The 23,129-nt window shown below is 33.8% G+C and overlaps 5 non-coding genes across 5 annotated transcripts; all 5 read left to right on the forward strand.

Moving 5' to 3' along the window:
• The first annotated feature begins 2,898 nt into the window (after positions 1–2,898).
• On the forward strand, positions 2,899–4,893 carry LOC138914751 (small subunit ribosomal RNA). Its single transcript, XR_011420560.1, has one exon. It is a non-coding gene; the product is annotated as a small subunit ribosomal RNA (ribosomal RNA).
• A 619-nt stretch (positions 4,894–5,512) lies between these two features.
• On the forward strand, positions 5,513–5,691 carry LOC138914748 (5.8S ribosomal RNA). The gene has a single exon (XR_011420557.1). It is a non-coding gene; the product is annotated as a 5.8S ribosomal RNA (ribosomal RNA).
• Positions 5,692–6,089: 398 nt separating this feature from the next.
• LOC138914745 (large subunit ribosomal RNA) lies at positions 6,090–10,046 on the forward strand. The gene has a single exon (XR_011420555.1). It is a non-coding gene; the product is annotated as a large subunit ribosomal RNA (ribosomal RNA).
• Positions 10,047–20,328: 10,282 nt separating this feature from the next.
• LOC138914743 (small subunit ribosomal RNA) lies at positions 20,329–22,323 on the forward strand. The gene has a single exon (XR_011420553.1). It is a non-coding gene; the product is annotated as a small subunit ribosomal RNA (ribosomal RNA).
• A 621-nt stretch (positions 22,324–22,944) lies between these two features.
• On the forward strand, positions 22,945–23,123 carry LOC138914749 (5.8S ribosomal RNA). Its single transcript, XR_011420558.1, has one exon. It is a non-coding gene; the product is annotated as a 5.8S ribosomal RNA (ribosomal RNA).
• The last annotated feature ends 6 nt before the right edge of the window (positions 23,124–23,129 follow it).

A 23,129-nucleotide genomic window follows, 5' to 3' on the forward strand; every position in this document is an offset into this window, starting at 1 on the left:
AAAACATATATAGGGAGGCAGTGCTCGCCGACCGGCCGTATTGTTCAAAATTTATGTTTATCATATTATTTTGGCAATGCTATATATAAATGATATCTTATACATATAATTCAATTATAGCGATATGGAAATACCATATTATATGTATAAAGAAAAAAAATGTATAATAAAATATACATTGACATACAAATATGGCTAGTTGTATGGATATGCCGTATTCATTATATGGATACGGCATATAGATTATATAAATATGACCAAAAAATATTTTATATTGATATGGCAAATAAAGAAATTACTTGAATATGGAAATAAAAGAAGTTATATTGATATGGAAGAAAATAATGAGTCATATAGATATGTTGGCATCAGTACGAAATATGCCCAATTTACATACACCGGGGCCGCAGTACGAAAAATACCCAATATTTAGACGTCGTGGCCAAAAACATATATAGGGAGGCAGTGCTCGCCGACCGGCCGTATTGTTCAAAATTTATGTTTATCATATTATTTTGGCAATGCTATATATAAATGATATCTTATACATATAATTCAATTATAGCGATATGGAAATACCATATTATATGTATAAAGAAAAAAAATGTATAATAAAATATACATTGACATACAAATATGGCTAGTTGTATGGATATGCCGTATTCATTATATGGATACGGCATATAGATTATATAAATATGACCAAAAAATATTTTATATTGATATGGCAAATAAAGAAATTACTTGAATATGGAAATAAAAGAAGTTATATTGATATGGAAGAAAATAATGAGTCATATAGATATGTTGGCATCAGTACGAAATATGCCCAATTTACATACACCGGGGCCGCAGTACGAAAAATACCCAATATTTAGACGTCGTGGCCAAAAACATATATAGGGAGGCAGTGCTCGCCGACCGGCCGTATTGTTCAAAATTTATGTTTATCATATTATTTTGGCAATGCTATATATAAATGATATCTTATACATATAATTCAATTATAGCGATATGGAAATACCATATTATATGTATAAAGAAAAAAAATGTATAATAAAATATACATTGACATACAAATATGGCTAGTTGTATGGATATGCCGTATTCATTATATGGATACGGCATATAGATTATATAAATATGACCAAAAAATATTTTATATTGATATGGCAAATAAAGAAATTACTTGAATATGGAAATAAAAGAAGTTATATTGATATGGAAGAAAATAATGAGTCATATAGATATGTTGGCATCAGTACGAAATATGCCCAATTTACATACACCGGGGCCGCAGTACGAAAAATACCCAATATTTAGACGTCGTGGCCAAAAACATATATAGGGAGGCAGTGCTCGCCGACCGGCCGTATTGTTCAAAATTTATGTTTATCATATTATTTTGGCAATGCTATATATAAATGATATCTTATACATATAATTCAATTATAGCGATATGGAAATACCATATTATATGTATAAAGAAAAAAAATGTATAATAAAATATACATTGACATACAAATATGGCTAGTTGTATGGATATGCCGTATTCATTATATGGATACGGCATATAGATTATATGGATATGACCAAAAAATAATTCATAAAGAAATTATATGAATATGGCAGAAATAATTGGTTATATTAATATGATCAAATAATACTTTATATAAAAAAGTGAATATCTTTGGTTGGGTGGCAAAGAGAATTAAATATGCCCGATATATAGACGTCGTGGCCAAAAACTACTATAGGGTGAAGTGCTTGTCTGTTGGTCTATATATATACATATAATATTTTATGTGTACACATTATTATTATAGATAGTTAATATCTATCGTATGGGTGGCAAACGGAATTAAATAATTTCGATATTTAGACGTCGTGGCCAAAAACTACTATAGGATGGTCAGTGGTTGTCCACCAATTAATTATTGAACAAACCATATGAATATCATATGCTGTTGTCAATATAATGTATATCAATAATAATAAAAAAATAAGGATGGTACAGTAAGTAGTCCATCTACTATTGAACAAAATATATTATAATATATACTTGTGTTATCAATAGAACAACATATATTAAAATCAAAATATTATCCGTATAAATTTGTTTCTTAAATGAAATTAAGACTTGGCTACGCGGTTAATATTATAAACCCATGATAATAAGGTGAAACAGAGGTCAAGTTTCTATTATATATAGAATAACAAATTGTTTCCGACTTTTATCGTTAATCTTTGGTGGCAGGTATATATGATAATTTATATTAAATTATTATATCCCCTGTCGTTTGGGCACAGAGTATCGCTTGCCGGTACAATGTGTTTACAAAAAGCATTATAATAAAATATAATTGCAATATTAGTGATCAAAATAATTTCATATGCGCTCGGTTTTATATCATATATTACCAGAGAGTTATATGGAAAAGATAAATTTTAAATTTATCATCAAAATGCAAATGATTTAACTCAATATTTATATTGGTTAAACAAAAATTGTACATGTGTGGATACAATAATTATGTATGTTGAACAAAAATGATATTTTAGAATGAAATATGTATATATAATATAATAAAAACTTATAGAAAGAACAATATATATTGAAAATTGTGTTATAAAAAAGTTGTACTTTTTCTTTAACATCAATTATAAACTTGTTATATTAGTGGCGAAACAAGTAAAAATTAAAGAACGTATACGAATGCCATATAAAAATGGCCGTATTCGAATTAAAATAGAATTATTTCACAAAGCAAAAAAAAAATATTGAATTAAAATCAATATTTAAGAAAAACCGAACATATAAAATGGAAATAAAATCTATTATATTTATATTACTAATTTCTATTCAAAAAATATGAATGAAATATGAACGAAAACATTATTCTGGTTGATCCTGCCAGTAGTTATATGCTTGTCTCAAAGATTAAGCCATGCATGTCTAAGTACACACGAATTAAAAGTGAAACCGCAAAAGGCTCATTATATCAGTTATGGTTCCTTAGATCGTTAACAGTTACTTGGATAACTGTGGTAATTCTAGAGCTAATACATGCAATTAAAACATGAACCTTATGGGACATGTGCTTTTATTAGGCTAAAACCAAGCGATCGCAAGATCGTTATATTGGTTGAACTCTAGATAACATGCAGATCGTATGGTCTTGTACCGACGACAGATCTTTCAAATGTCTGCCCTATCAACTTTTGATGGTAGTATCTAGGACTACCATGGTTGCAACGGGTAACGGGGAATCAGGGTTCGATTCCGGAGAGGGAGCCTGAGAAACGGCTACCACATCTAAGGAAGGCAGCAGGCGCGTAAATTACCCACTCCCAGCTCGGGGAGGTAGTGACGAAAAATAACAATACAGGACTCATATCCGAGGCCCTGTAATTGGAATGAGTACACTTTAAATCCTTTAACAAGGACCAATTGGAGGGCAAGTCTGGTGCCAGCAGCCGCGGTAATTCCAGCTCCAATAGCGTATATTAAAGTTGTTGCGGTTAAAACGTTCGTAGTTGAACTTGTGCTTCATACGGGTAGTACAACTTACAATTGTGGTTAGTACTATACCTTTATGTATGTAAGCGTATTACCGGTGGAGTTCTTATATGTGTTTAAATACTTGTATTTTTTCATATGTTCCTCCTATTTAAAAACCTGCATTAGTGCTCTTAAACGAGTGTTATTGTGGGCCGGTACAATTACTTTGAACAAATTAGAGTGCTTAAAGCAGGCTTCAAATGCCTGAATATTCTGTGCATGGGATAATGAAATAAGACCTCTGTTCTGCTTTCATTGGTTTTCAGATCAAGAGGTAATGATTAATAGAAGCAGTTTGGGGGCATTAGTATTACGACGCGAGAGGTGAAATTCTTGGACCGTCGTAAGACTAACTTAAGCGAAAGCATTTGCCAAAGATGTTTTCATTAATCAAGAACGAAAGTTAGAGGTTCGAAGGCGATCAGATACCGCCCTAGTTCTAACCATAAACGATGCCAGCTAGCAATTGGGTGTAGCTACTTTTATGGCTCTCTCAGTCGCTTCCCGGGAAACCAAAGCTTTTGGGCTCCGGGGGAAGTATGGTTGCAAAGCTGAAACTTAAAGGAATTGACGGAAGGGCACCACCAGGAGTGGAGCCTGCGGCTTAATTTGACTCAACACGGGAAAACTTACCAGGTCCGAACATAAGTGTGTAAGACAGATTGATAGCTCTTTCTCGAATCTATGGGTGGTGGTGCATGGCCGTTCTTAGTTCGTGGAGTGATTTGTCTGGTTAATTCCGATAACGAACGAGACTCAAATATATTAAATAGATATCTTCAGGATTATGGTGTTGAAGCTTATATAGCCTTCATTCATGGTGGCAGTAAAATGTTTATTGTGTTTGAATGTGTTTATATAAGTGGAGCCGTACCTGTTGGTTTGTCCCATTATAAGGACACTAGCTTCTTAAATGGACAAATTGCGTCTAGCAATAATGAGATTGAGCAATAACAGGTCTGTGATGCCCTTAGATGTCCTGGGCTGCACGCGCGCTACAATGAAAGTATCAACGTGTATTTCCTAGACCGAGAGGTCCGGGTAAACCGCTGAACCACTTTCATGCTTGGGATTGTGAACTGAAACTGTTCACATGAACTTGGAATTCCCAGTAAGTGTGAGTCATTAACTCGCATTGATTACGTCCCTGCCCTTTGTACACACCGCCCGTCGCTACTACCGATTGAATTATTTAGTGAGGTCTCCGGACGTGATCACTGTGACGCCTTGTGTGTTACGGTTGTTTCGCAAAAGTTGACCGAACTTGATTATTTAGAGGAAGTAAAAGTCGTAACAAGGTTTCCGTAGGTGAACCTGCGGAAGGATCATTATTGTATAATATCCTTACCGTTAATAAAAAAATTTGTTAATACAAATTTAATACAAATTACCAATATATATATATACATAATAATTATAATAATAATTATACCAAAAATATGATCTTAAAAGTAAAAGATCAAATAAATTTCGAACAAGCAAATCGAAATATTGTAATAATATAATATTATTACAAATAAATTAAATAGAAACAAACATAAAATTCGAACAAGCAAATCGAATTATTAATATAATAAAATATATTTTATATATTTATTATAAACTTTTGTGTGTATATGGACCATAATATACACGCGTTGCGAGATGTATTGGCCAACTAATTTGATGATGATCATACATTGGATAATGCAACAACCTAAAATATACAATGTTGTACCTGGTTTCAGGTTAATGTTTTATATAAAATTATCAATATATATTAACAAACAAATGCCATTACAAATAATACTTTGATATATATTGTTTATATAAAACTAAGACATTTCGCAGCATTTATTTTAGGTATATAAATACATTTATTGAAGGAATTGATATATGCCAGTAAAATGGTGTATTTTTAATTTCTTTCAATAAAAACATATTTGACCAAATTTAAAACCAATATTATAAAACTCTAAGCGGTGGATCACTCGGCTCATGGGTCGATGAAGAACGCAGCAAACTGTGCGTCATCGTGTGAACTGCAGGACACATGAACATCGACATTTTGAACGCATATCGCAGTCCATGCTGTTATGTACTTTAATTAATTTTATAGTGCTGCTTGGACTACATATGGTTGAGGGTTGTAAGACTATGCTAATTAAGTTGTTTATACAAATTTTATAATAAAATTTTATAAGCATATGGTATATTATTGGATAAAAATAATTTAATTATTTTATTCATAATATTAACAAATATATGAAAAACATTATCTCACAATAGTAATTAAACTTTGAGAAAAACGAAGAGGAATATTTTCTTTTTCAATCAAATAATACTGAGAAATGTCTAGCATAAAATATTATCTAGAATTGTCTCTTATTAATGATTTGAAATATGAAAAACGTTGACAATATTATTATTCTTCGTTAATTCGTTACAAATAAATGCCATTAATATATATATACGTCAGCTTTAAACGAATTTAATAAAATGTTTTATCATTATATATAAAGAATTAATTGCAAATAAAAGTTATATACAACCTCAACTCATATGGGACTACCCCCTGAATTTAAGCATATTAATTAGGGGAGGAAAAGAAACTAACAAGGATTTTCTTAGTAGCGGCGAGCGAAAAGAAATCAGTTCAGCACTAAGTCACTTTGTCTATATGGCAAATGTGAGATGCAGTGTATGGAGCGTCAATATTCTAGTATGAGAAATTAACGATTTAAGTCCTTCTTAAATGAGGCCATTTACCCATAGAGGGTGCCAGGCCCGTATAACGTTAATGATTACTAGATGATGTTTCCAAAGAGTCGTGTTGCTTGATAGTGCAGCACTAAGTGGGTGGTAAACTCCATCTAAAACTAAATATAACCATGAGACCGATAGTAAACAAGTACCGTGAGGGAAAGTTGAAAAGAACTCTGAATAGAGAGTTAAACAGTACGTGAAACTGCTTAGAGGTTAAGCCCGATGAACCTGAATATCCGTTATGGAAAATTCATCATTAAAATTGTAATATTTAAACAATATTATGATAATAGTGTGCATTTTTTCCATATAAGGACATTGTAATCTATTAGCATACCAAATTTATCATAAAATATAACTTATAGTTTATTCAAATTAAATTGCTTGCATTTTAACACAGAATAAATGTTATTAATTTGATAAAGTGCTGATAGATTTATATGAATACAGTGCGTTAATTTTTCGGAATTATATAATGGCATGATTATCATTGATTTTTGTGTTTATTATATGCACTTGTAGGATTAACAATGCGAAAGATTCAGGATACCTTCGGGACCCGTCTTGAAACACGGACCAAGGAGTCTAACATATGTGCAAGTTATTGGGATATAAACCTAATAGCGTAATTAACTTGACTAATAATGGGATTAGTTTTTTAACTATTTATAGCTAATTAACACAATCCCGGGGCGTTCTATATAGTTATGTATAATGATATTTATATTATTTATGCCTCTAACTGGAACGTACCTTGAGCATATATGCTGTGACCCGAAAGATGGTGAACTATACTTGATCAGGTTGAAGTCAGGGGAAACCCTGATGGAAGACCGAAACAGTTCTGACGTGCAAATCGATTGTCAGAATTGAGTATAGGGGCGAAAGACCAATCGAACCATCTAGTAGCTGGTTCCTTCCGAAGTTTCCCTCAGGATAGCTGGTGCATTTTAATATTATATAAAATAATCTTATCTGGTAAAGCGAATGATTAGAGGCCTTAGGGTCGAAACGATCTTAACCTATTCTCAAACTTTAAATGGGTAAGAACCTTAACTTTCTTGATATGAAGTTTAAGGTTATGATATAATGTGCCCAGTGGGCCACTTTTGGTAAGCAGAACTGGCGCTGTGGGATGAACCAAACGTAATGTTACGGTGCCCAAATTAACAACTCATGCAGATACCATGAAAGGCGTTGGTTGCTTAAAACAGCAGGACGGTGATCATGGAAGTCGAAATCCGCTAAGGAGTGTGTAACAACTCACCTGCCGAAGCAACTAGCCCTTAAAATGGATGGCGCTTAAGTTGTATACCTATACATTACCGCTAAAGTAGATGATTTATATTACTTGTGATATAAATTTTGAAACTTTAGTGAGTAGGAAGGTACAATGGTATGCGTAGAAGTGTTTGGCGTAAGCCTGCATGGAGCTGCCATTGGTACAGATCTTGGTGGTAGTAGCAAATAATCGAATGAGACCTTGGAGGACTGAAGTGGAGAAGGGTTTCGTGTGAACAGTGGTTGATCACGAGTTAGTCGGTCCTAAGTTCAAGGCGAAAGCCGAAAATTTTCAAGTAAAACCAAAAACGCAATATATACAAATCAAGCTAATATAATATACTTGAATAATTTTGAACGAAAGGGAATACGGTTCCAATTCCGTAACCTGTTGAGTATCCGTTTGTTATTAAATATGGGCCTCGTGCTCATCCTGGCAACAGGAACGACCATAAAGAAGCCGTCGAGAGATATCGGAAGAGTTTTCTTTTCTGTTTTATAGCCGTACTACCATGGAAGTCTTTCGCAGAGAGATATGGTAGATGGGCTAGAAGAGCATGACATATACTGTTGTGTCGATATTTTCTCCTCGGACCTTGAAAATTTATGGTGGGGACACGCAAACTTCTCAACAGGCCGTACCAATATCCGCAGCTGGTCTCCAAGGTGAAGAGTCTCTAGTCGATAGAATAATGTAGGTAAGGGAAGTCGGCAAATTAGATCCGTAACTTCGGGATAAGGATTGGCTCTGAAGATTGAGATAGTCGGGCTTGATTGGGAAACAATAACATGGTTTATGTGCTCGTTCTGGGTAAATAGAGTTTCTAGCATTTATGTTAGTTACTTGTTCCCCGGATAGTTAGTTACGTAGCCAATTGTGGAACTTTCTTGCTAAAATTTTTAAGAATACTAATTGGGTCAAACCAATTAGTTCTTATTAATTATAACGATTATCAATTAACAATCAATTCAGAACTGGCACGGACTTGGGGAATCCGACTGTCTAATTAAAACAAAGCATTGTGATGGCCCTAGCGGGTGTTGACACAATGTGATTTCTGCCCAGTGCTCTGAATGTCAAAGTGAAGAAATTCAAGTAAGCGCGGGTCAACGGCGGGAGTAACTATGACTCTCTTAAGGTAGCCAAATGCCTCGTCATCTAATTAGTGACGCGCATGAATGGATTAACGAGATTCCTACTGTCCCTATCTACTATCTAGCGAAACCACAGCCAAGGGAACGGGCTTGGAATAATTAGCGGGGAAAGAAGACCCTTTTGAGCTTGACTCTAATCTGGCAGTGTAAGGAGACATAAGAGGTGTAGAATAAGTGGGAGATATTAGACTTCGGTTTGGTATCGTCAATGAAATACCACTACTCTTATTGTTTCCTTACTTACTTGATTAAATGGAACGTGTATCATTTCCTAGCCATTATACGGATATATTTATTATATCTTATGGTATTGGGTTTTGATGCAAGCTTCTTGATCAAAGTATCACGAGTTTGTTATATAATCGCAAACAAATTCTTTAATAAAACGGTGCATTTATGTATTTTTGATTTGAAAATTTGGTATAACTCCAATTACTCAGGTATGATCCAATTCAAGGACATTGCCAGGTAGGGAGTTTGACTGGGGCGGTACATCTCTCAAATAATAACGGAGGTGTCCCAAGGCCAGCTCAGTGCGGACAGAAACCACACATAGAGCAAAAGGGCAAATGCTGACTTGATCTCGGTGTTCAGTACACACAGGGACAGCAAAAGCTCGGCCTATCGATCCTTTTGGTTTAAAGAGTTTTTAACAAGAGGTGTCAGAAAAGTTACCATAGGGATAACTGGCTTGTGGCGGCCAAGCGTTCATAGCGACGTCGCTTTTTGATCCTTCGATGTCGGCTCTTCCTATCATTGTGAAGCAAAATTCACCAAGCGTTGGATTGTTCACCCATGCAAGGGAACGTGAGCTGGGTTTAGACCGTCGTGAGACAGGTTAGTTTTACCCTACTAATGACAAAACGTTGTTGCGACAGCATTCCTGCGTAGTACGAGAGGAACCGCAGGTACGGACCAATGGCACAATACTTGTTCGAGCGAACAGTGGTATGACGCTACGTCCGTTGGATTATGCCTGAACGCCTCTAAGGTCGTATCCGTGCTGGACTGCAATGATAAATAAGGGGCAATTTGCATTGTATGGCTTCTAAACCGTTTAAAGTTTATAATTTACTTTATAAACGACAATGGATGTGATGCCAATGTAATTTGTAACATAGTAAATTGGGAGGATCTTCGATCACCTGATGCCGCGCTAGTTACATATAAAAGCATTATTTAATACAATGACAAAGCCTAGAATCAATTGTAAACGACTTTTGTAACAGGCAAGGTGTTGTAAGTGGTTGAGCAGCTGCCATACTGCGATCCACTGAAGCTTATCCTTTGCTTGATGATTCGATAATAAACATAAATTTAATTGTGTTTATTTTGTTTGGCTTTTTGCTATATATATGATGGACGTTGATGCACTACGAGAAGTACAAACAAGTGGCCCAACGACACCAAGCACGTGCTTGTTACGCGCGGGGCCCTTTTGTAAATTTGGGCAAAAATGCGAGTTCGCGAGGAAGAATACATAAAACCAATAAAGACGGGACAAATAATAAAAAAAAAACATGCAGTTAGGAGTGAAGCAAATGAGTTAAAATGTTAGTTTTTAATACCGGGATAGACGTTGATGTGCAAATTAAATGATAAAGAACGTTATAGTTATTACATAGAACGCGAAAGGGCTCGTGCAGACCAAAATTTGATGTACATCTAGGTAAATTTAGAGGATGATAATTACGTGTTAGTCTAACGGGAACATTAAAAGTTAGGCGGCTAACAAGTTCTACAGAATCAATATCACCACTTATAAGATTATGCATAAAAATGGTACCAAGCATTTTTCTACGATTTGCAAGTGTCGGTAAATTAAGCAATAATAATCTACTCTGGTAGGAAGGTAGCCTTACGTTTTGATCCCAGTTCAAACTACGAAGGGCAAAAAGGAGAAATTTTTTTTGTACCGACTCTATACGGTCAATGTGGACTTGGTATTGTGGGCTCCAAACCGAAGAACAATATTCCAATATAGGACGGACAAGGGAGGTAAATAATAATTTGGTTATATAAGGGTCATCAAATTCTTTTGACCAACGCTTTATAAACCCAAGAACACTCATAGCTTTATTGACTGTCGACATTATGTGGCAGTCAAATTTAAGCTTCGGGTCCAGAAGAACGCCTAAATCATTTACTGAATATATACGGTCAAGTGGCAAATTCTGAAGCGAATAACTTATAAAGGTAGGGGTGACCCTATAAAAGGTCATTACGTTGCATTTTAGGCAGTTCAAATTTAAGAGGTTATACTCACACCATACTTGAAAATGATCAATGTCTGATTGTAAGCCAAAACCAGACTCTATATTATTATATGTCAAACAAAGCTTAACATCATCCGCATACATTAGTACACGAGAATGTGTTACAATAGAGGGAAGATCGTTAATAAACAAAGTAAACAGCAAAGGGCCCAAATGACTACCCTGAGGTACTCCAGATGTCACATGGATCGTTTTCGAAACAGCGTTCTTAAATATAACCCTCTGAGTCCTCCCATTCAAATAGCTTGAAATCCAGGTTAATAGATTACATGGAAATCCAAGCAAATCTAATTTGAATAAAAGAAGAGAGTGGTTAACAGAGTCAAAGGCTTTACTGAAATCAGTATATACAACGTCAGTCTGCATTTTATTGTTAAATCCATTTATAACAATTGATGACAATTCAAGTAGGTTGGTGGTAGTCGATCTTCGCTTAACAAAACCGTGCTGACACGGTGATATTAGCGAGGAACATAAATGTTGCAAATGAGAAGTGATAATACGTTCAAAGGCTTTTGGGATAGCCGACAATTTAGAAATACCTCTATAATTCTGGGCATCCGCCTTCGCACCCTTTTTGTGAAGTGGAATAATAAAAGAATCCTTCCAGATAGTTGGAAAAACTGATGATGAAATAGACAATTGAAAAAGTTTAAGAATAGGTTTGCAGATGGTTGATGCACAAAACTTAAGCACACACCCAGGAAGTCCATCAGGACCGGGAGAGTAAGTTGGCGTTGTTGATGTTAAATCTCTTAAGAGAGAACTTTCGGTAATTAAAGGGGAAAAAATACAATTTGCCCTATTTAAGGGATTACGGTAATTTGATTCTGACCATGAAGAAGAGCTATAAGTAGTTTGGAAAAAGTCAGAGAATAAATCAGCAATTTCAGAGTCAGTCGATGCCTCCATTGAGTTAAATCGAACCGATGAGGGCAAAGCTGATGACTTACGCTTTGCGTTTACAAAGTTATAAAATTGCTTCGGATCATTTGTAAATTCAAATTTACAACGATTTAAATACATGGAATAGCAATGACTGTTAAGAACATTAAAATCAGATCGAGCCACCACATATTTCGAAAAATCAGATGGCTTACCCGATTTTTTATACTTTTTATAAGTGTTTGTTTTAAGATTTTTTAGTCTTTGAAGCGCATTTGTAAACCAGGGGGGCCTGTTCGGCTTGGGAGGAAGCCTATCAGGAACGCATTCATTAAAAAAAGTGTTTAGAACGCTATAGAAAAGTTCCGTTGCACTTTCGATGTCCACACAGTTATAAAGATCTGTCCAATCGTATTGCGAAATCATTAAATTAAGTTTATTATAGTCACATTTCCGAAAGCATCTCATTTTAGTTGGAGAATCTAAAGAAGAGAGGGTATCAAGGTAGGGGAGGCAAATTGTCAATTCCATAGTTGGATGGTATCGGTCTTCTGGTACCACAAGAGCGTCAATTCTAGATACTGTGACTTCAGACGGCTCTGAAACAAACACAAGATCTAATTGTCTATTTAATGAATTTCGTATAAAGCTAACCTGCTGTAACGATAATTCTAAAAGACCATCCACAAAATCATGGGTGGATAAAGGTAAAGCGACAAGTGAGTCAGCAGGGGGGGACCAAGATATATCAGGGAGATTAAAGTCACCCAAAACAATGAAAAGGTCTCTATTGGATAAAAAGGATAAAATAGATTTAATAGCAGATAGATGTTGCTCATAAATTATTAGGTCAGAGCCAGGCGGAATATACGAACATGTAATAAAAATAGACAAGGATTGCAGGGAAACTTTCACACAAACAAATTCAATGTCATTAGAGGCATGAGAGTGAATTCTCTCAGAACTTATGGTGGAGGTGACGGCAATTAAAACGCCGCCCCCCCTACGGGAAAGGCGATCGGTTCTGTAGGTATTAAAATTGGTAGACAGAACTTCAGAGTCTGTTATCTCTGGTTTCAGCCAAGTTTCAGTAAAAGCTAAGATATCGTCCGTAAATGCCGAGGAGTCAGCATAAAGCTTTGGTAGCTTCATGTTAAGTCCTCTAACATTTTGGTAAGCCAATAATAAACTTTTCAGTTTTTTGGCACCGTGGAAGGCCTATTATTTGTTCTCGGTTTATTGGGAACAAATTCTTTTATAACCAGATCATCATTAAGCCAGAAGCTTTCAGAAAGAAGTTCTTTAAACACATCAGGCGGAGCAAAAATTTTGAAAGACGATATCCTACGGGCGTATGAAAATCGAAATTGTTCAACCGCAATATCCTCGGATGGGAATTTTTCACGAATGAATTCCAAAACATCCTCAGATGTGGTATCAGGCGTAAATCTTGAAACAAATAGTTGCTTCCTATGTGGAACAACTGAGAGTTTCTTACGCCCCCCAGCAGCAGTCTGAACCTCACTCAGCTGAGAGCCAGAAGCGGCACCTACGTCTGTACGTCTGGGTACAACTGAGAGATTTTTACGCCCCCCAGCAGCAGCCTGAACCTCATTCGGCTGAGCGACAGAAACGGCGCCCACTGTACCTATGGGTATGGTCGGCAGCGGAGTGGTTGATTCCGCCGGATCTGGAGCCTGATTTTCAGATACAGGGGCTACAGGGACACCTGAACTAGCAGTATCCATTGGCACAGATGGTTCACTTACCCCTGTGTCACCAGAAACTGCAGCAGCTACCAAGTTTGGATTTAAAGTGGGTTCAACACTCGCCTTTACTGTCGTTGAGCTAGCTTTTTTCCGTTTGGGCGACTCGGTTAATAATTTTTTATTGTTAAATTGTTCACATACGGAATTAAATCCATCATTGAGCTGTTTAAAAACTCGTGAAAGATTACATAGGCCGTCTCGAGTCTGCCTCATAAAGCTGCTCATCTCAACTGCCAAATCCCTGCAGTGCTCACATACCCACATGAGACCAATCCGCATTTCAATAAAGTCTTTAACTCTGCCAGTAAATCCTGCACATTTAGAATGCATCATTGCTTCGCAGAGCCAACAGTAAACAAAAGGGTCATTAGATGAAGTCCTACAATTTTTCTTAGTACAGATAGGAGTCATTATAAGAAAAATATGTTAGAGAATAAAGAGAAAAAAATAAAAAGTATATAAAAGTATAAAAAAATACCTCAAGTAAATTTGGCACTGGGATCAAATTCCAAAACCACAAAATCACAAAAACACAAAAAGTATAAGAGCGCGAGATCGCGAATTAAATCGAAAGAGAGCGCGAGAGAAAAGTCTTCTATCGACTGAGCGTGGCTTGTGGGGCACCAAAACAAATTCAACGCACGAACAGTTAGATGTAAAGCAAGCAAGAGAGAGAGAGACTATGAGAATAGGTCTACAAGAAATTCGGCAGGTTCAGAGAGAGTGAAATTACAGTTATAATAGAGCGGCAGAGAGAGAGAGAGTAAGAGTAAGAGAGAGAATATAAGAGCCAATTTAGAGAGTGCAAATTACACTAACAAAGCCAAGATATTAAATAAATCAAATGGAAATGTTAAAATAACTATAACCACGTACCCGTAATCTGGGAGATCTATGAAAGTCACTAACACGATTGTTAGGCTAAACTTTGTTAGTAAATAAACACAAAATACTTGCGGAAAAAACACAATATAAAACAAAAACTCAGAGCACGATGGTAAACACAACCGTTCACAAGCGACGCTAAATCGATTGGAATATATATATATATATAAAATATATATATGAAAAAAATAAAATATAAAAATATAAATATATATATAAAATAATAATTATATTTAAATAAATTTTATTTAAATATATTTAACAATGGTAGCCATATGTATCGTCATCCTATTAGTGACGCGTATAAAAATATTCTAAGTCCGAACATGCAAATAAGAGACATATGCAAGTATATGTACTTCTTAAGGTAGCCAACTGAATCGTCATCCTATTAGTGACGTGTATACAAATATTCTAAGTCCGAACATACAAGTAAGAGACATATGCAAGTATATGTACCTCTTAAGGTAGCCAACTGAATCGTCATCCTATTAGTGACGTGTATAAAAATATTCTAAGTCCGAACATACAAGTAAGAGACATATGCAAGTATATGTACCTCTTAAGGTAGCCAACTGAATCGTCATCCTATTAGTGACGTGTATAAAAATATTCTAAGTCCGAACATACAAGTAAGAGACATATGCAAGTATATGTACCTCTTAAGGTAGCCAACTGAATCGTCATCCTATTAGTGACGCGTATAAAAATATTCTAAGTCCGAACATGCAAATAAGAGACATATGCAAGTATATGTACCTCTTAAGGTAGCCAACTGAATCGTCATCCTATTAGTGACGTGTATAAAAATATTCTAAGTCCGAACATACAAGTAAGAGACATATGCAAGTATATGTACCTCTTAAGGTAGCCAACTGAATCGTCATCCTATTAGTGACGTGTATAAAAATATTCTAAGTCCGAACATACAAGTAAGAGACATATGGAAGTATATGTACCTCTTAAGGTAGCCAACTGAATCGTCATCCTATTAGTGACGTGTATAAAAATATTCCAAGTCCAAACATGAGTTATATGGATATGAAAATAATATTAAGTTCTAGTATGGATATGAAAAAAAATGAGTTATATGGATATGGGAAAAATAACAAGTTCTAGTATGGATATGAAAAAAATGAGTTATGTGGATATGGGAAAAATAATAAGTTCTAGTATGGATATGAAAAAAAAATGAGTTATATGGATATGGAAAAGAATACAGAGTTCTAGTATGGATATGGAAAAATGAGTTATATGAATATGGGAAAAATGATAAGTTCTAGTATGGATATGAAAAAATATTGAGTTATATGGATATTAAAGAAATAATAAGTTCTAGTATGGATATGGAATAAAATGAGTTATATAGATATGGCAAAAAATTTAATGTTCTAGTATGGATATGAAAAAAATTAGTTATATGAATATGGGAAAATTTATAAGTTCTAGTATGGATATGGGAAAAATAATAAGTTCTAGTATGGATATAAAAAAATATTGAGTTATATGGATATTAAAGAAATAATAAGTTCTAGTATGGATATGGAAAAAAATTAGTTATATTGATATGCTAAATAATGAGTTATATGCATATGGGAAAAATACTAAGTTGTAGTATGGATATGGGAAGAATACTGAGTTCTAGTATGGATATGGGAAAAATAATCAGTTCTAGTATGGATATGAAAAAATATTGAGTTTTATGGATATTGAAGAGATAATAAGCTCTAGTATGGATATGGAAAAAATTAATTATATTGTAATAGTAAATAATAAGTTATATGGATATAGGAAGAAAATTAGGTTCTAGTATGGATATGAAAAAAATTAGTTCTATGGATATGGGAAAAATAAAAAGTTCTGGTATGGATATGGAAAAATATTAAGTTATATGGATATTAAAGAAATAATAAGTTCTAGTATGGATATGGAATAAAATGAGTTATATAGATATGGCAAAAAATTTAATGTTCTAGTATGGATATGAAAAAAATTAGTTATATGAATATGGGAAAATTTATAAGTTCTAGTATGGATATGGGAAAAAGAATAAGTTCTAGTATGGATATGAAAAAATATTGAGTTATATGAATATTAAAGAAATAATAAGTTCTAGTATGAATATGGAAAAATATTATTTATATTGATATGGTAAATAATGATTTATATGGATATGGGATAAATACTAAATTCTAGTGTGGATATGGAAAAAACGAGTTATATGGATATGGGAAAAATAATAAGTTCAAGTATGGATATGGAAAAAAATTAGTTTAATAGTTATAGGTATGGAAAAAAAATTAATTATATAGATATAGAACAAAAAATAAGTTATATGGATATGGTGGCATCAGTACGAAATATGCCCAATTTACATACACCGGAGCCGCAGTACGATAAATACCCAATATTTAGACGTCGTGGCCAAAAACATATATAGGGAGGCAGTGCTCGCCGACCGGTTGTATTGTTCAAAATTTATGTTTTTCATATTATTTTGGCAATGCTATATATAAATGATATCTTATACATATAATTCAATTATAGCGATATGGAAATACCATATTATATGTATAAAGAAAAAAAATGTATAATAAAATATACATTGACATACAAATATGGCTAGTTGTATGGATATGCCGTATTCATTATATGGATACGGCATATAGATTATATAAATATGACCAAAAAATATTTTATATTGATATGGCAAATAAAGAAATTACTTGAATATGGAAATAAAAGAAGTTATATTGATATGGAAGAAAATAATGAGTCATATAGATATGTTGGCATCAGTACGAAATATGCCCAATTTACATACACCGGGGCCGCAGTACGAAAAATACCCAATATTTAGACGTCGTGGCCAAAAACATATATAGGGAGGCAGTGCTCGCCGACCGGCCGTATTGTTCAAAATTTATGTTTATCATATTATTTTGGCAATGCTATATATAAATGATATCTTATACATATAATTCAATTATAGCGATATGGAAATACCATATTATATGTATAAAGAAAAAAAATGTATAATAAAATATACATTGACATACAAATATGGCTAGTTGTATGGATATGCCGTATTCATTATATGGATACGGCATATAGATTATATAAATATGACCAAAAAATATTTTATATTGATATGGCAAATAAAGAAATTACTTGAATATGGAAATAAAAGAAGTTATATTGATATGGAAGAAAATAATGAGTCATATAGATATGTTGGCATCAGTACGAAATATGCCCAATTTACATACACCGGGGCCGCAGTACGAAAAATACCCAATATTTAGACGTCGTGGCCAAAAACATATATAGGGAGGCAGTGCTCGCCGACCGGCCGTATTGTTCAAAATTTATGTTTATCATATTATTTTGGCAATGCTATATATAAATGATATCTTATACATATAATTCAATTATAGCGATATGGAAATACCATATTATATGTATAAAGAAAAAAAATGTATAATAAAATATACATTGACATACAAATATGGCTAGTTGTATGGATATGCCGTATTCATTATATGGATACGGCATATAGATTATATAAATATGACCAAAAAATATTTTATATTGATATGGCAAATAAAGAAATTACTTGAATATGGAAATAAAAGAAGTTATATTGATATGGAAGAAAATAATGAGTCATATAGATATGTTGGCATCAGTACGAAATATGCCCAATTTACATACACCGGGGCCGCAGTACGAAAAATACCCAATATTTAGACGTCGTGGCCAAAAACATATATAGGGAGGCAGTGCTCGCCGACCGGCCGTATTGTTCAAAATTTATGTTTATCATATTATTTTGGCAATGCTATATATAAATGATATCTTATACATATAATTCAATTATAGCGATATGGAAATACCATATTATATGTATAAAGAAAAAAAATGTATAATAAAATATACATTGACATACAAATATGGCTAGTTGTATGGATATGCCGTATTCATTATATGGATACGGCATATAGATTATATAAATATGACCAAAAAATATTTTATATTGATATGGCAAATAAAGAAATTACTTGAATATGGAAATAAAAGAAGTTATATTGATATGGAAGAAAATAATGAGTCATATAGATATGTTGGCATCAGTACGAAATATGCCCAATTTACATACACCGGGGCCGCAGTACGAAAAATACCCAATATTTAGACGTCGTGGCCAAAAACATATATAGGGAGGCAGTGCTCGCCGACCGGCCGTATTGTTCAAAATTTATGTTTATCATATTATTTTGGCAATGCTATATATAAATGATATCTTATACATATAATTCAATTATAGCGATATGGAAATACCACATTATATGTATAAAGAAAAAAAATGTATAATAAAATATACATTGACATACAAATATGGCTAGTTGTATGGATATGCCGTATTCATTATATGGATACGGCATATAGATTATATGGATATGACCAAAAAATAATTCATAAAGAAATTATATGAATATGGCAGAAATAATTGGTTATATTAATATGATCAAATAATACTTTATATAAAAAAGTGAATATCTTTGGTTGGGTGGCAAAGAGAATTAAATATGCCCGATATATAGACGTCGTGGCCAAAAACTACTATAGGGTGAAGTGCTTGTCTGTTGGTCTATATATATACATATAATATTTTATGTGTACACATTATTATTATAGATAGTTAATATCTATCGTATGGGTGGCAAACGGAATTAAATAATTTCGATATTTAGACGTCGTGGCCAAAAACTACTATAGGATGGTCAGTGGTTGTCCACCAATTAATTATTGAACAAACCATATGAATATCATATGCTGTTGTCAATATAATGTATATCAATAATAATAAAAAAATAAGGATGGTACAGTAAGTAGTCCATCTACTATTGAACAAAATATATTATAATATATACTTTTGTTATCAATAGAACAACATATATTAAAATCAAAATATTATCCGTATAAATTTGTTTCTTAAATGAAATTAAGACTTGGCTACGCGGTTAATATTATAAACCCATGATAATAAGGTGAAACAGAGGTCAAGTTTCTATTATATATAGAATAACAAATTGTTTCCGACTTTTATCGTTAATCTTTGGTGGCAGGTATATATGATAATTTATATTAAATTATTATATCCCCTGTCGTTTGGGCACAGAGTATCGCTTGCCGGTACAATGTGTTTACAAAAAGCATTATAATAAAATATAATTGCAATATTAGTGATCAAAATAATTTCATATGCGCTCGGTTTTATATCATATATTACCAGAGAGTTATATGGAAAAGATAAATTTTAAATTTATCATCAAAATGCAAATGATTTAACTCAATATTTATATTGGTTAAACAAAAATTGTACATGTGTGGATACAATAATTATGTATGTTGAACAAAAATGATATTTTAGAATGAAATATGTATATATAATATAATAAAAACTTATAGAAAGAACAATATATATTGAAAATTGTGTTATAAAAAAGTTGTACTTTTTCTTTAACATCAATTATAAACTTGTTATATTAGTGGCGAAACAAGTAAAAATTAAAGAACGTATACGAATGCCATATAAAAATGGCCGTATTCGAATTAAAATAGAATTATTTCACAAAGCAAAAAAAAAATATTGAATTAAAATCAATATTTAAGAAAAACCGAACATATAAAATGGAAATAAAATCTATTATATTTATATTACTAATTTCTATTCAAAAAATATGAATGAAATATGAACGAAAACATTATTCTGGTTGATCCTGCCAGTAGTTATATGCTTGTCTCAAAGATTAAGCCATGCATGTCTAAGTACACACGAATTAAAAGTGAAACCGCAAAAGGCTCATTATATCAGTTATGGTTCCTTAGATCGTTAACAGTTACTTGGATAACTGTGGTAATTCTAGAGCTAATACATGCAATTAAAACATGAACCTTATGGGACATGTGCTTTTATTAGGCTAAAACCAAGCGATCGCAAGATCGTTATATTGGTTGAACTCTAGATAACATGCAGATCGTATGGTCTTGTACCGACGACAGATCTTTCAAATGTCTGCCCTATCAACTTTTGATGGTAGTATCTAGGACTACCATGGTTGCAACGGGTAACGGGGAATCAGGGTTCGATTCCGGAGAGGGAGCCTGAGAAACGGCTACCACATCTAAGGAAGGCAGCAGGCGCGTAAATTACCCACTCCCAGCTCGGGGAGGTAGTGACGAAAAATAACAATACAGGACTCATATCCGAGGCCCTGTAATTGGAATGAGTACACTTTAAATCCTTTAACAAGGACCAATTGGAGGGCAAGTCTGGTGCCAGCAGCCGCGGTAATTCCAGCTCCAATAGCGTATATTAAAGTTGTTGCGGTTAAAACGTTCGTAGTTGAACTTGTGCTTCATACGGGTAGTACAACTTACAATTGTGGTTAGTACTATACCTTTATGTATGTAAGCGTATTACCGGTGGAGTTCTTATATGTGTTTAAATACTTGTATTTTTTCATATGTTCCTCCTATTTAAAAACCTGCATTAGTGCTCTTAAACGAGTGTTATTGTGGGCCGGTACAATTACTTTGAACAAATTAGAGTGCTTAAAGCAGGCTTCAAATGCCTGAATATTCTGTGCATGGGATAATGAAATAAGACCTCTGTTCTGCTTTCATTGGTTTTCAGATCAAGAGGTAATGATTAATAGAAGCAGTTTGGGGCATTAGTATTACGACGCGAGAGGTGAAATTCTTGGACCGTCGTAAGACTAACTTAAGCGAAAGCATTTGCCAAAGATGTTTTCATTAATCAAGAACGAAAGTTAGAGGTTCGAAGGCGATCAGATACCGCCCTAGTTCTAACCATAAACGATGCCAGCTAGCAATTGGGTGTAGCTACTTTTATGGCTCTCTCAGTCGCTTCCCGGGAAACCAAAGCTTTTGGGCTCCGGGGGAAGTATGGTTGCAAAGCTGAAACTTAAAGGAATTGACGGAAGGGCACCACCAGGAGTGGAGCCTGCGGCTTAATTTGACTCAACACGGGAAAACTTACCAGGTCCGAACATAAGTGTGTAAGACAGATTGATAGCTCTTTCCTCGAATCTATGGGTGGTGGTGCATGGCCGTTCTTAGTTCGTGGAGTGATTTGTCTGGTTAATTCCGATAACGAACGAGACTCAAATATATTAAATAGATATCTTCAGGATTATGGTGTTGAAGCTTATATAGCCTTCATTCATGGTGGCAGTAAAATGTTTATTGTGTTTGAATGTGTTTATATAAGTGGAGCCGTACCTGTTGGTTTGTCCCATTATAAGGACACTAGCTTCTTAAATGGACAAATTGCGTCTAGCAATAATGAGATTGAGCAATAACAGGTCTGTGATGCCCTTAGATGTCCTGGGCTGCACGCGCGCTACAATGAAAGTATCAACGTGTATTTCCTAGACCGAGAGGTCCGGGTAAACCGCTGAACCACTTTCATGCTTGGGATTGTGAACTGAAACTGTTCACATGAACTTGGAATTCCCAGTAAGTGTGAGTCATTAACTCGCATTGATTACGTCCCTGCCCTTTGTACATACCGCCCGTCGCTACTACCGATTGAATTATTTAGTGAGGTCTCCGGACGTGATCACTGTGACGCCTTGTGTGTTACGGTTGTTTCGCAAAAGTTGACCGAACTTGATTATTTAGAGGAAGTAAAAGTCGTAACAAGGTTTCCGTAGGTGAACCTGCGGAAGGATCATTATTGTATAATATCCTTACCGTTAATAAAAAAATTTGTTAATACAAATTTAATACAAATTACCAATATATATATATATACATAATAATTATAATAATAATTATACCAAAAATATGATCTTAAAAGTAAAAGATCAAATAAATTTCGAACAAGCAAATCGAAATATTGTAATAATATAATATTATTACAAATAAATTAAATAGAAACAAACATAAAATTCGAACAAGCAAATCGAATTATTAATATAATAAAATATATTTTATATATTTATTATAAACTTTTGTGTGTATATGGACCATAATATACACGCGTTGCGAGATGTATTGGCCAACTAATTTGATGATGATCATACATTGGATAATGCAACAACCTAAAATATACAATGTTGTACCTGGTTTCAGGTTAATGTTTTATATAAAATTATCAATATATATTAACAAACAAATGCCATTACAAATAATACTTTGATATATATTGTTTATATAAAACTAAGACATTTCGCAGCATTTATTTTAGGTATATAAATACATTTATTGAAGGAATTGATATATGCCAGTAAAATGGTGTATTTTTAATTTCTTTCAATAAAAACATATTTGACCAAATTTAAAACCAATATTATAAAACTCTAAGCGGTGGATCACTCGGCTCATGGGTCGATGAAGAACGCAGCAAACTGTGCGTCATCGTGTGAACTGCAGGACACATGAACATCGACATTTTGAACGCATATCGCAGTCCATGCTGTTATGTACTTTAATTAATTTTATAGTGCTGCTTGGACTACATATGGTTGAGGGTTGTAAGAC

This window comes from Drosophila takahashii, unplaced genomic scaffold (genome assembly GCF_030179915.1).
Source record: "Drosophila takahashii strain IR98-3 E-12201 unplaced genomic scaffold, DtakHiC1v2 scaffold_87, whole genome shotgun sequence".
Taxonomy (NCBI): Eukaryota; Metazoa; Arthropoda; class Insecta; order Diptera; family Drosophilidae; genus Drosophila; species Drosophila takahashii.